Genomic DNA, 13,821 nt, shown 5'->3' on the forward strand with positions numbered 1-13,821 from the left:
ATTAACAGTATTATATACCTTAATTCCCCACAATCAGTGAGGTGACTGTTTTAACCTTTACTACCAGGGCATTTCATCCTCAGCCTAAAAGCTATGATCCTATTTATCAAATGGGTAAAGGTTAAAACATGGATTGTGCTCTGCTGCACCAAACCCACACAACATACTGTGATACCTGAACAATGTAAATGGAATCCCTCAGGAGACACTAAATCTATAAATCTGAAATCCTCACAAAAGCTGGTGGCAGGCATGTCAATCTCTCTAAGGTGGTAAATGTAATCAACTCTTTAATGACTGATGGCTGTGAGGGAGAAATTTCCAGGTGGAATAGAACTGAGGTTACTTCTGCCCAACCCTCCTTTATTATCACTGATCCTGGAGCCTCCAGCCACTGTCCATGACTGAGAGAGATGAATGAAACTGGCCTGTGATAGCCTACCTGGAAACATAGGCAGGTGCCATTGACTAGAAGTGACAGAAGGGGTCCTCCCTGGCAATCCCTAAAATACTTTTCTGGTTGTAGGGTTGAAGAAGGGTTTTCTTAGAATCCATTTCCTGCAAAGTTACAAACTAAGATAAACAATTTGCTGAACAACTTTGCAGGTTTTATTTTCTAGGTTTGGTTCTCTTATTCAGCAATTCCCTAGGAACCAATCTGAATTTATTTCAAAGCTTCATTTAGAGTTTTTAAGTAATCTGAATGTTAAATAATGTTTATACAACACACAGCAATCTCAGTAATTCAGTGACATAATAATGGGAAATAATAAACAAAGTATTAAACTCTGAAGTGCCCCATACCTGTAACTCCCAAGATCATTTAGCACAGCCCCATTCCCTCTAATTACATGGTATGACTGTACATTAAGTGGTAAGGTCATATGAAAGGTGCTTCATATGAAGTCATATGAAACTCTTAATTTGTGGCCCTTAAGTTATCATTGACATATGTGTCATATTTTATATATATATTCAGTTCCTGTTCTCTTCTTTCTTTTTTTAAATCCTAAGGACATTAAATGAAAAAAAAAAAGCCCTCTGTTAGTGCAACTTTAAGGTTATAAAGTTATCCAGAAAACAGTCAAGAAATTCAAAGTGTAAAATGGAGGGAGTGGGGAGAGTACAGGACAGGAAGAGAAGGAGGGCTGGGGCAGGGCTAAGGGGGATGCACAACATCCACTCCTTTTCAAGCCTTGGAGAAGTAAACAGAACCTGAGGCAACCTTAACTTTTTCATGCACCACCTCTGCCTGCAGAGCCTTCTTTAAAGGAGGATTCCAGAGATTGGTGGAAGCATTGTCAGCATGGTTTTACTGGAGCCATGCTGATATGGAGTCAGGAGAGAACCACAGGAGGCTGGGAGTCAGATAGGAGGCACAGGGTCACTATGTGTATCAGACAGGGTCTTCATGTGGCTCACACAGGATCTAGGTTTGCCCTGTGCTTTTATGGCAATAAAATAAATCTGAGACATATTAGGGAGCAGGGTACTGAATGATGTGGCAGTGTTCTTAGTAAGGCATCGAGAGCTTTTATTTAACAGTTATTTTAATTCAGGCACTATATACCCCAGAAAAGAGATTCTGTTGTAAGCTGCCACCTGCCACCATCCTATCTCCCGCCCTAGAATTCAAAGCCCTGCCTTACCAAATGGAAGATGGCTTTTGGTCTCTGTCACCTCCCCCAAATCCTTACATCACAACAACTGCTCCCACAAATGGCTTGCGCTTGGTGCTGATAAATCTCAGCGCCTTTCATTCTAGTTCATCGGAGTGAAGCCAGGCGAGTTGTTAGTGAGGGAAAGTCATTACCTTATAACAGTTCTTCAGTAGCTTACGATTTGAAATGACTTGGTGTCTCAGTGATGATTTCTGGTGACTAAGTAGTGCCATCAAAACTGAAATCCAAGGATGGAATGGGCCAGAAGAATAAGCTACCTTCTCGTTTCCTCCCTTCATAGCTGGGTTGAAACAGATCAGTGAGATACTGTGAGAAAGCTTGCAGTACTGTTGCTCATGTTGTACTTTTGCTATGCATAAATGGACTGTAGTCTCTGAGTCTGACAATCTACCTCTCACAAGCACTGAATTCATTAAAAGAAAAACTAGTATGTATTGTAAAACTATCACCATAATTATTTTTTCACTGATTTGTGTTTCTTTAGGGTAGATCAGCTCAAATTACTGCATTATCATTATTTTTATTATAATTATAATTATATATATTTATATATATAATTATATATTTACTCATATTGTGGTAATGCCTAAGATCCCCAGTCATGGATCAGGACCCTGTGCTAGGCACTGTGCAAACACAGAACAAAAACATGATTTCTGTCCCAAAAAGCTTACAATCTAAGAATAAAGACAAGAGAAGTGGATACAGATGCACAGACAGTACAAGGAAACAATTTCAATTTTTTTTTTTTTTTTTTTTTTTTTTTTTTAGTACTTGGAGAAATACTCTAACTCATGGTAACAAACGTATTTCACAATTTCAAAATAAGGATGGAAAAATAATATAAAAATGCCAGGAATTTGTGAACAGGATTGGATTGTTTCACATACCACATCATATTAACCAACTATGCATGAATGTAACTGTCAGTGGCTAATCTCAGAATTTTGTGACTGGGAGAAGAATCAGGCAAGTTCATGGTAGCATGAGAGCAGCAGTTGCCCATTTGCCTCTAGGGGCTCATGCCAAGAGTCATAAAGCTGAATCATGACAAACTATAGACATTTCTGAAGAGTGAGAAAATAGGTAGTCATGAACTAACGCCTGGAAATAAAAGGAAAAGTCAGTCAGCAGAGAATGCATTGATAATGTGACACCACATAAAAAGCAGGCTTTGTGATTAGCAACACATAGCAAGAAGTATGGCTCCAGAATCTGCCAGGATTTTAATTAAGGTTACTAAATAATACACATTTATTTCAGTGATTATGACACTTATTTGTTTGAGCCCCAATCCCTTTGGCTTCACTGCATGACACTGCTGTGGAACAGAGGGGCATTTTTTGGAAGCATCAGCGCTTGAAAGTGATGTGCCAAGTTCATGGGACAGTGCTGGAGGTATATTTTACCCCATATAGTGGTAATGTTATGCTGCAGCCAAATGGGAATGAACAAAGATGCCAGAGATAAGACCTTAAAAACCCAAGGTCAAGTCTGTCTCCAAGGGGACTGAAAACCCAATGACATATTTCATAAGATTAAGCGTGTTACTACGGTCATCCAGGCAAAAAATTGCCTCAACTCACTCTTAAGCTATAGGCTGCGCCATTTGCCCTCAGCTCATGGTAATACGTGTTTATTGTAAACTACTTGTGAATTTAAATCAAGGTTTTCAAATGTGGAAGATATGAGGCTAACTTCCCTCATGTTGCTTTTAAAATCCCAAAATGTATGTGTAGTTTGGGCAATGTTTTAAGATTCTCCAGAATGAAAGATGTTATATAAATGTCAGATTTCTGATGATTATTATACATATATGTGTCTTATTAGTTAATACTTGGAGGAAAGAGGGGCTGTTTTCCTCCATCATGATCCAAGAATAAGTTCCTCATGTCCAACCATCTGTTGGCACAGTGCTCTGCTAAAAATAGCAATAGTCCTTCCTGATGGACATAAAAGTCACACTAAATACCAGCACTTTTTCTTAAAAAAAAAAAAAAAAGCCAGATTTTGTGAATGTCAGTGAATTTTGGGTCCTGTTTTATTCTGGCTGTGTGTGTTATGGATTGGATTAAACTGAATTTTATTCTGTGCACAAAATTAGTGTGTATTATGGATTGGATTAAACCTTGTTGAAACTGGTGGGTGTAGCAGTTACCCTCCTTTTGGGATCCATGTAAGAAACAATTAAGCTTTTTATAGATGTAGGTGGCTGAAACCATAGGAGCCTCCACCCAAAACACAAGCACATGTTGACAGAGAAGTTTCACTGGCTATTGTTTGGTTGGAAATGTGTTTGTCTATGAAAGAAGCAGCAGAAGACCAACGAAGCGGAGACAGAGGGCAGCAAGGAAGAACCGGACACAGTCACAGAAGCATTGGTAGGGCCACCCTGAGAAAAAGGTGAGAGAGATAGAGAGTTCTTGGGCTACATCCTGGCTTGAAAGGGACTTGGAACTGTGAGCAAAGGAAGTGTCTCTTGTTGCTTGACTCTTCTTGTGTTCAGGGAAACAGGACATTATGTATATTCTCTGTAACAAACAGGATTGCAGCAAAGAAATACTTGACTCCATCACTAATTTCTCTTCCTAACTGAAACAACCCGTACAACCCTGAAAGTTGGCTAACCACTTGGGTCAAAAAAGGGGTAAGAATAAAAATATTTTGATTTCATGAATATTTTTGCCTCAAAATGTTTGCAAACTGAAAATTCACGCTAACTTTACTTGAAAAGCGATAAAGATATTAAATCAATATCTTTATTGGAATGAATATCTGAAGGGAGACTTCCTGAAAGGTTTCCATGGGGGTTATCACATGGGTTGGATTTAATTTGTGGCATAAATCGGTGCAAATCTCATTGAAGGCAACAAGATTTTCACCTGCTTATTCCTTGGCTTAATTTACCCATCAATGCTTAAGACTTTTAAAGCTGAACTTCCTGCACATATGTTATCTGAAAATAGTTTAATGTACTAATCCAGACAATCCCTAGACATGTTGGTACCTATCTGGAGCTGGATACAGTGGGCTGTGGGGTTTTTTTTTTTTTTTTTCTTTTTTTCTTTTCTTTGAGGGACAGCTCCAAACACATTTTGTTACCAAGGGATTTGAATCTGTTTGGAGTGGAATTAAGGCACACGAGTTTTGCTTAGCTTTTGGGAACAGCTTATGTGTGCAAATAGCCTGACTAACATTTTGACCAGAGCTGCTTTGCTGAGTTTTTGAAATCTTGTGCTGTATATATGTAAGCTTTGCTTCTATTTCTGCTCTTTCAGCTACAGCATTGGTAGGAACTATATGCATATTATATATAAAAAGAGGCTAGTAAAGAATAGCTTTAGTCTGCATCAACTCATTTTTCTGCTACAAGAATTTAACCCACCCCAGAAGTTCTAATCCTTCTCATCTGCTGAGATAAAGCTAGGGCATATATGCCTAGGTGTTAAAAATGTCAATTTTTTCAGAGGATCAGTCCAGGTAACCCTAGATTTCACACCTAAACTCTCAGAAGTGGAAAAACTGAGCTGAAATATGGCAGGATTCAAGAATATGATGTGTAAAGATACATTCTGCTACCACCAGGTCAGAAACACTGCAAATATGGTTTCTCTGAGAACCTAGAAAGAAGAGACTACCATGAAAATAAAAAAGCATGGAAAAAAAAGAACTTCAAAACCCTGCTATTAGAGTTCATTCCAAGTTGTGAATGGTGTTTCAGGTCACTGGTTTTTGTTTTATCTGGAGGAGTTCACCTGTTCTTACTGAAATGGTGCTCGATTGTGCAAAATAGCCACATTTTTAAGCAGATTTGCTCCTGAGCTCTGCTGTTGATAATAGGATAGATAACAGTGATTCGCTCCACTGTTTTGTTCAGGTAGCATCAATAAGACATATCTAACATAACTGTATTTTTGTATTGGGTAATTTAAGGTATACATCGGTGCAGTCAAGTCTTTGATGTCTTGAATCTGAGACTGGTAGAGAGGAATCTAGAAATCTGGAAACTTGAAAAACTGATAATTTCCTGCTGAGCTATCGGAACCTTAATGCTCACTAAATACAGAAAACTTGACCACCACAAAGACACTTCCAGCTATTTCAAGTTGAGAATCCTTCTGGAGAGATTCAGAGATCTACAACTTGCTGTGTGTTCTTAATTTACACAACTCAGTTTAATCACTCACTCTTGCATCATGCTAATTGTAGGATTTTCTGCACTTTTTAGTCCCTATGGACTGTTCTGCTGACAGGAGATTTCTGGAATACTGCACACTCCAGCCACATCCTCCTAAGCTAGGGAAAGCAAGTGGCAAAGCTATGGTTATATACCATGGGGAATGCCCTATGCCAGGAGACCCTAAACCTATTAGGGGAGTTAAAAGGCTACTTCTTGTTGCTTGAGAATGGCAAAACAGCTGGACAAAAAGCTGACAATCTGGCCCACTCTTTAAAAATTATTTTGCTTATAAACATATGCTCTGCTTTTCTCTTCTCTCAACTATGTGAAGTTTGAAAACAAGATTTTTAATTCTTAAAAGCTGAGTTCTGCTCTTGGATACATGGACGTAGCTCTCATTGATTTCAGTGAGAATTTCCAGGTCTGGTTGACACATACTTGGGGTCTTTTGCATAGTCAATCAATTGGTTCCCTAATCTGCAAAACTGTAGATCCAGCATGCAACCTTTCTGCCACCTAACCCAAATTTCATTCATGCCAGCTGAAGGGGAAGGAGATGACAGGGAATGAGATGACGCTACTTCCACAGAAAACAGGAAAAAGAGGCAAGCAGCCTCCAACGGACAGCAAAAGAAAGCACCAATGAGCCTCAAAGGGAATGGGACAGCAATCACCAGGAGAGAGGAGCAGAAGACATCATGAAAAGGCAAAGGGAGAAGTGCCCAAAGAGGAGTGGGTATGGAAAGTGGTGCATGAAAATAGTTCCACTATTTTTTTCTCCTTACTATGACCCCAACCAAACTCCATTCTTACAGAATGTTACCTTGAGGGAGGAAGAAACCTCATCATCCCCAGAGTTCGCTGGTTGGGTCCTTTGCATCACGTATTGTTGTTGCCGAGCTCCTGGAGCTCTTTATAAACCAGCCATGCAGTCTGGGGTTTAACTTGGCAGTACTCGAGATTCCTGGTGAAATCAACTGAACAGTTACCACAACGTCCATCCACCCGTCAGGAAAAAGTCCCCACATGCCAAAAATCACGGCTATATAGTTGAAAAACAAGAAAATCATGGACTCCATGCCACCCATGACTGATGAGACAAAAATGCAGCTTTAGCTATGACTATCCACAATTAAACTTTCCAAGGTCTGGTTGCTGCCTGAAAAACCTCAGCCCACTCTTCTTTTCCACTGGATTTGGAATGGATTTAATCATTTAAGGGTGATATTCCTTTGATACAGTCCATTGTTAAATAAAACTTTAAACAGACACACTAGGGATTCTGGGAAGAGGCAATGAAGTTGATGATGTGATAATTTTTGTTTGTGACTTACCCTAAGGGACTGTTAGAAACCTGCATCTGACAGCACATTATAAACCGCAAAAAGAGAACAATAGCATTCTCAATGTGCTCTGTTGTTTTCCTACTTGGATTAGATAGTGGTTTTGTACTTGTTATCTAAAAAGAGTTAGATAGAGAGTCTAAACAATGAAGAGCTTGAATTTTCTAATCAGTCCTAGGAAAAAAATCTGAACATATGCAAATACTATTGCCATCCAGTCATTTTGTAGCACGTAGGTCAGTTTTACGTAGTGTAGAGTAAATATTCAATATGAAATTCCAATAACACTCTGCATATTCATAAACACGTTGCATATTCATAAACATATAGACTCAGATTTACTCCAGCATGAGCAAAATGTCCTGTTAGCAGACAGTCTAACATGAAACCAAGTTGTTCTGGCATAAAGCAACTATATCCCAACCTTATACCAGTGAACTCTACAGCACGGAGTGGGACAGGGTAGTCAGGGGCTGTACAGATGTGATAACTCCCCATAGAAGACTTCTTATGGGGTGGGGAGAGTGAAAGGGTGGAATCCCATCCCTGGATAGTTGACTTAGTTGGTGCAGGGAGTTGTAGAGCATGTTCCCTTTGCAAAGTTTAATAAATATGGCTATGTGATGGGGTGTCTACCCCACATTCACCCTGAAAGAGTTAACGGAGGCCAGACTGGGCCAATTAACCTGTTAGGCTGAGGGCTGAAAGCGTTTATTAAAAGAAGCTCGCTGGGTTCCCCCACCAGCCACTGGGGAAATGGCACAAGTGGGGCAGTGCATAGGAAGACTGCTTGAGCCTGTTTGGGAGAAAAGACTCCCCCATCCCACCCAACCCCCACCCCGGAGGGCTGAGTCATGAAGAGGCCCCAGCAGCTTCTGGAGTGAGAGCGGGGCTTCAGATAAAGAGAGCGTTGGCTACTCTCCAGAACCGCCAGGAGGCTGCGCCATCCAGCTGTGAGTAGAGCAACCCATCACAGGCTAATATATATATCTTATGCCTCTCTGGAAATGTCTACACTACAATCAGAGGTGTGACTGAAGCACATGCAGACATAGCTGAGCTAGCTTCGATCTAGCTAGTTTGAATAACAATAACACTGAAGCTCTGGCAGCTCAAGTAGGACCAGAAGCTAGCAGCTCAAGTACATACCTAGGGTTCTAGGTGGGCTTGAATATGTTTACATGCAGACATATAAGCATCATGGGCTTTTAAAAGCATCTTATCTGAGCTCTACTGCAGATATCCATAGCATATTCTGCATTTGTTCTCTGTCCAGCACTTCCACTGATAGTCATGGGAGTTCAACCTATGGAATAAGTATAAATTATGCAATTGAGGACCCCAATCTTGCTCTCATTGATTTTCATAGGAACAGGATTACATAAGAACATAAAAACAGTCATATCGGGTCAGAACAAAGGTCCATCTAGCCAAGTAGCCTGTCTTCTGACAGTGGCCAATGACAGGTGGCTTAGGCCTGAAATCTGCACTGCAGATCAGAGATAAGAATTCTTAAAGAGACTTGCTTAAAATCATATTTTGTATGTATGGTCCTTTATAGATATCCAAAGAACTACATGCAATGAGGGACTAATTAACTTACCTATGGTGTAGAGTAGTGGTCTCCAAAGTGGGGTGCGCGGCAGGAGGAGCGCCTCCAGAGGGGAGCGCTGCTTCGGCAATTCAGGTGGCTTTTCTTCTTTTCCTTTTTTTTGCTTCAGCAGTTTGGGCTGGAGTCTGAGCGCCTTCTTTTTTTTGCTTGGGGGTGTGTGGTCAAAAATTTTTACTGATAGGGGTGCGCGATCAAAAAAGTTTGGAGACCACTGGTATAGAGAGATCATTAGCTAGATTGGTATTAGGGTCTGTAACAATTAAAGTTGGGGGGAAAGGTGTATTCTCATTTTCAGAAATGTTCAGCACAAAACATTTTTTTAAAATCACAAGTGAGAGCTCTGTGATCACAGTGCAAACAGATGGGAACTTGGAGATATCCCACACAGCTTAATTCATGAGAAAAATCTATAGGAGAATATTAAAAGGGGTCAAGAGGAGTCATTTTTCTGTTTTTTGAAGGGAGTTTGGGTGGGTGTCTGGATGAATGAACAAGCTCTGAGACCATGTAAGACAGTCTTTTTCTTTCATCCCACCTGATCCACATGCATTTGCTCTTCCGCTCACAAGAACTGAAAAAGAGAAAAAGAATAAGAATAGGCCTTTAGTTACTTGTCACTTTGAAATTTTCCACTACTTTAATTAAGTTCCAGAGCCTGGCAAAAGTTGTCAAGCTTTCCTTTTCAAAATAAAGGTGGGCTTAGTTTTCAAGGCAGTTTTCCCTGGTTCTTAGTATAGCTTCAAAATAAAGCAGTGTTAAATACCAAAGTAATCTTGGGCCTGATCCAAAACCCACTGAAGTTAATGGAAAGACTCTCATTGTCTTCAGTGGGCTTTGGATCCAGGCCCATAATTCTAAATTTAGGATCAGTTATAATTGTCTCTTTCTCTCCATTAATCTATACCATTAACATTGTTTTGGAATTAAAAGACACGAGGAAGCAGTGCTGGGCTCCCCACAGGTGTATTCCTGTGTAATCCAGGAGAAATACCATTTAACCTCATTTTAAACAAGTCTACATATTTGTATTGGATGTGGGAGGAGGAGAAGAACACAGGGTAAATTGAAATAGACTAGAATATGATAGGGGAAGTGACAGATGAAAACAAAAGGACATAGGCTAAAACAAAATGTAGGATTAAAGATAAAGGAAATAATGGGAGAAAGAAAAAGACAAGAGAGCAAGAGTCTGATCTTATTTACACTGGTGTAATTGTATGGAAATCAGTGGAGTTATTCTAGATTAAGGCTTTGACCCCATGGAGACGCTAAGTGTATGGTGAGCTGGGTATAAATCTGCACCACACTAGCCTGCTGCGCACTAAGTGCCCAGACAAATGGAAAAGAAGGCTTCAGTTTGTCAAGAAGCTGTTGTTAATCTGCAATATGCTATGACAATATGTACTGATCATAATGGCATAACTACACTTCCTTGAACATTGAAAGAAGAAGAATTTTGATGCATTCAAAATGGGTTTAAAGGATTCACTAAAAATCCCACACTATTAATTAAACAGAAAAACAGAGACTAGCAAAAAGTAATATATGGAAGAAATTGCATTAGGGCATCTGGTGAAATAATAAATTGTTGGAGCACAGATTAAGTGATTCAGTATGTCAAAAGACCTCTAAAGTGGAATGGATTCAGTGTAAGTTGCGACATTTGTTCATGTGTTTAAATTTGAATGGTATTTTCAATGAGTTTTCTTTTTGAGCACAGACATTTCTCCAGGATATTGGTGCATGAAATGAAAAATAAGGGGAATCAGAGAGCAATCGATATAAAATAGAAGTTATGAAATATGGAAGAGTGATAAGAAAAGCAAAAGAAATAAGGGAAAAAGCCATGACTAGCACAATTTAAGACAATAAGAAGGTTTTGGATTTTTTTTTACAAATATTAGGAACAAACAACTCTCTAACAATGGTATAGCTCTGTTACTAGATGGATATGGTAAAATTCTTAATAATGATGCAGAAAAGGCAGAAGTGTCAATAAATACTTGTGTTCTGTATTTGGAAAGAAGCAGGAAGATGTACAAATATCACATGAGGATGATTAACTATATTCCAATCCATTAGTGACTAAGGAGGATGTTAAACAGCATCTACTAGAGCTAAACATTTTTAAATCAGTGGGCCTGAATAACTTGTACCCAGGAATCCTAAAAGAGTTGGCTGAGGAGATCTCTGGCCTCCTGATGTTATTTTTAATAAATCTTGGAATACTGGGGAAATTCCAGAAAACTGGAAATGTCCTAATATTGTGCCATTATTCAAAACAGATGAGCTGGAGGATCCAGGTAACTGTAGGTCAGTTAGCCTGACATCAATACGAAGCACAATAATGGAAAAACTGATATAGGATTCAATTAATAAAGAATGAAAGGATGAGAATATAATTGATGCCAGTCAACATGGATTTCTGAAAAATACATCTTGTCATACAAACCTGATTTAATTTTCTCCTGTGATTACAAGTTTGGTTGATAAAGGTAACTGCATAGATGTAAAATACGTAGACTTTGTGTAAGTTTGACTTAGTACTACACAACATTCTGATTTAAAAGATTAGCCCTATACAGGTTATATCATGTGGAGAACTATTTTGTATGATTATATGTGCCTCAGTTTACTTACTTGATATTATTCTGGCTGACTGCATGGACATACATCAAAGAAGACTGTTAGGAAGGAGCAAGCAGGAAATGAAATAATGACAGAGGTAAGATATTTCCAGGGACAATACCAAAGGGTCCTTAAGAGAAAAAATTGGTGAGCTAGTCGGGAACTCCCTACCTGCCTGTTGCCAGGAGGCCTATATTTCCAAGGCCAGGGACTAAGATCAAAAGAACACTAAGCTGTAAAAAGCCAGGCCTAGAGGAAAAGAAGAATAAATGGGCAGCAGCTTCTTGAGGAGAGACACTAGGGTGACCAGATGTCCCGATTTTATAGGGACAGTCCTGATTTTGGGGTCTTTTTCTGAGCTAGGTTCCACCACCACCCCCTGTCCTGATTTTTCACATTTGCTGTCTGGTCACCCTCAGAGATGCTGATGCGGCAGGGCTGTGGAACTAAGGCAGGGGCTCTGCAGCTTTGAGAGACACTGTGAGCAGCAGCAAGCCCCAGGCATGCAGGCCTTTTTGTGGTGTAACCTTTGCCCCTAACTGTGGTGTACTTTTGGGTGAATGAATAATATGTCTGTTTGGAAGGAGCTGTTTTGAGTCACTTTAATCAATTAACAGTCACAGGCACCCAGAGTGGAATGGCTTGCAGGTCTCACTTACATTTGGGCCGCTCATGGTAATAGTCAGAAAGAGGGAGGTTGCCACACAGGGTCAGTCTGAGTGTGGTAGAGCTGCAGGGCTCCACTTGGACAGAGGTGAAAGTAGCAGAGGTGAGGAGTGCGCTCATGCAGAACTGCCAGGGGGTATAAGGCACAGCACGCACTGCAGCCATGGCAGGACAATGGGAATAGGGTGTGTTGTAGCCATAGGCCTAGTTTGAGCGCGATATTGGGGGGGAGGGGACACATGCACGCACACATGTGCACACGGAAGCCAGTTCCTGGGCTCACTGGCTCTCTCCCCCTGTCTGGAGTGATACCTGGGTTGCCACCCAGGCTTAACAGGAGAACCCGAGCAGCTGCTGGAGGCCACTCCGGCATCAGCTGCTGCAGCGATATCACTGCTCTGCAGCGGCTGCCTCCCTGCTGCTGCCGCCGAGGGACTGACACATGCCGGGTTCCTGCTTCCCCCGCCCATTCCCAGATCCCCCTCTCTTCTTCCTCGTCCCCTCCCCACTGTCTCCTGCCCCATCCCTTTCTCCTTCCCCTGCCGCACCCACCCCCCGCAGGCACGCACCGTTGTACGGGAAAGACCCAGGAGGCGGCGTCCAGCTGCTGAGGCAGCGACCCAGAGCGCAGAACAGCTGCTTCGTCCCGCCCCCTCCACGCCCCGCGAGCCGAAATGTGCTGGGCGGGGGGAGTGCGGCGTGGGAAGGAAAGAGCCCCCCCCCCCCCCTTCCACTCCCAGGTGGGCTGAGCAGAGCAAGGCCTGCAGCAGGGCAGAAATCAGGCGAGGGCGAGTCGCATATGACCCCGCGTGACCCCCCCCCCCATCTCGCCTCTGTTTGGGAAGGAAGTCTCCCCCACCCCGCGGGCATCCCCCAAACTATGCCCATGGTTGTAGCCTGGTGGTCCAGTTTAAAGCGGGGTGAACCACAGAGTTCCAATCGGGACAGACTGCAGGTAGAAGCAGCCTGTGTCTTGGAAGGAGTGTCCATGGGAGACAGTGGGGAAGAGATCACAGGAGCAGCCTGATAGATCTCAAAACTAGTCATCAGTGCGGAATCATCACTAAATGGGGAGATTTCTAGTAGGATTCCGCAGGGACCAGTGGGGGCCTGATGCTATTCAGTATTGTTATCCATGAAGTAAATGCAAAATCACCACTGCTAAAATTTGTGGATGACAAAGATTGGTGGAGTGATGAGGGCAGGGCAATCATACAGAGTGATCTGGATTGCTTGGTAAGCTGGGCCCATTCAAATGAAATTTTAATACAGTCAAACAAAAGGGCATACATCTAAAAAAAAAACCCCAACAAGAAGAAGATCACAGCTACAGAATGAGGGAACTATATCCTGAAAATCAGTGATTCTGAAAAGGATTTATGGGTCATAGTGGACAATTGACTCAACATGTTCTCCCAATGTGATGCTGTGGCTAAAAAGGCCAATGCACTCCTTGGATATATCAACAAAAAAGTAGTGCGTAGAAGTAGGGAGGTGACTTTACTTCTGTATATGGCATTGGTGACATTGATACTAAAATACTGTGTACATTTCCACTGGTGGAGGAATAGCTGGTGCAGCTGCACAGGGGTCCATGCAATTTAGAGGGCAAGAAAGTACTGTTGCCAGAATAGTACATAGCATCCCTCCAGCACCTGAAATCCAGGCCAGAGTGGTGTTCGGGCATTTGATGCCTAGGGTTGCAACACC

The 13,821-nt window shown here is 41.5% G+C and overlaps 1 long non-coding RNA gene across 1 annotated transcript; it reads right to left on the minus strand.

Moving 5' to 3' along the window:
* Nucleotides 1-31: 31 nt before the first annotated feature.
* On the minus strand, nt 32-12,758 carry LOC128840049 (uncharacterized). Its single transcript, XR_008445596.1, has 5 exons — nt 12,681-12,758; nt 9,353-9,388; nt 8,355-8,511; nt 6,686-6,826; nt 32-1,962 (listed from the first exon to the last, which is right to left on the minus strand). It is a non-coding gene; the product is annotated as an uncharacterized LOC128840049 (long non-coding RNA).
* Nucleotides 12,759-13,821: the final 1,063 nt, after the last annotated feature.

The sequence above is a fragment of the Malaclemys terrapin genome, chromosome 7, assembly GCF_027887155.1.
Source record: "Malaclemys terrapin pileata isolate rMalTer1 chromosome 7, rMalTer1.hap1, whole genome shotgun sequence".
Lineage (NCBI taxonomy): Eukaryota > Metazoa > Chordata > Testudines > Emydidae > Malaclemys > Malaclemys terrapin.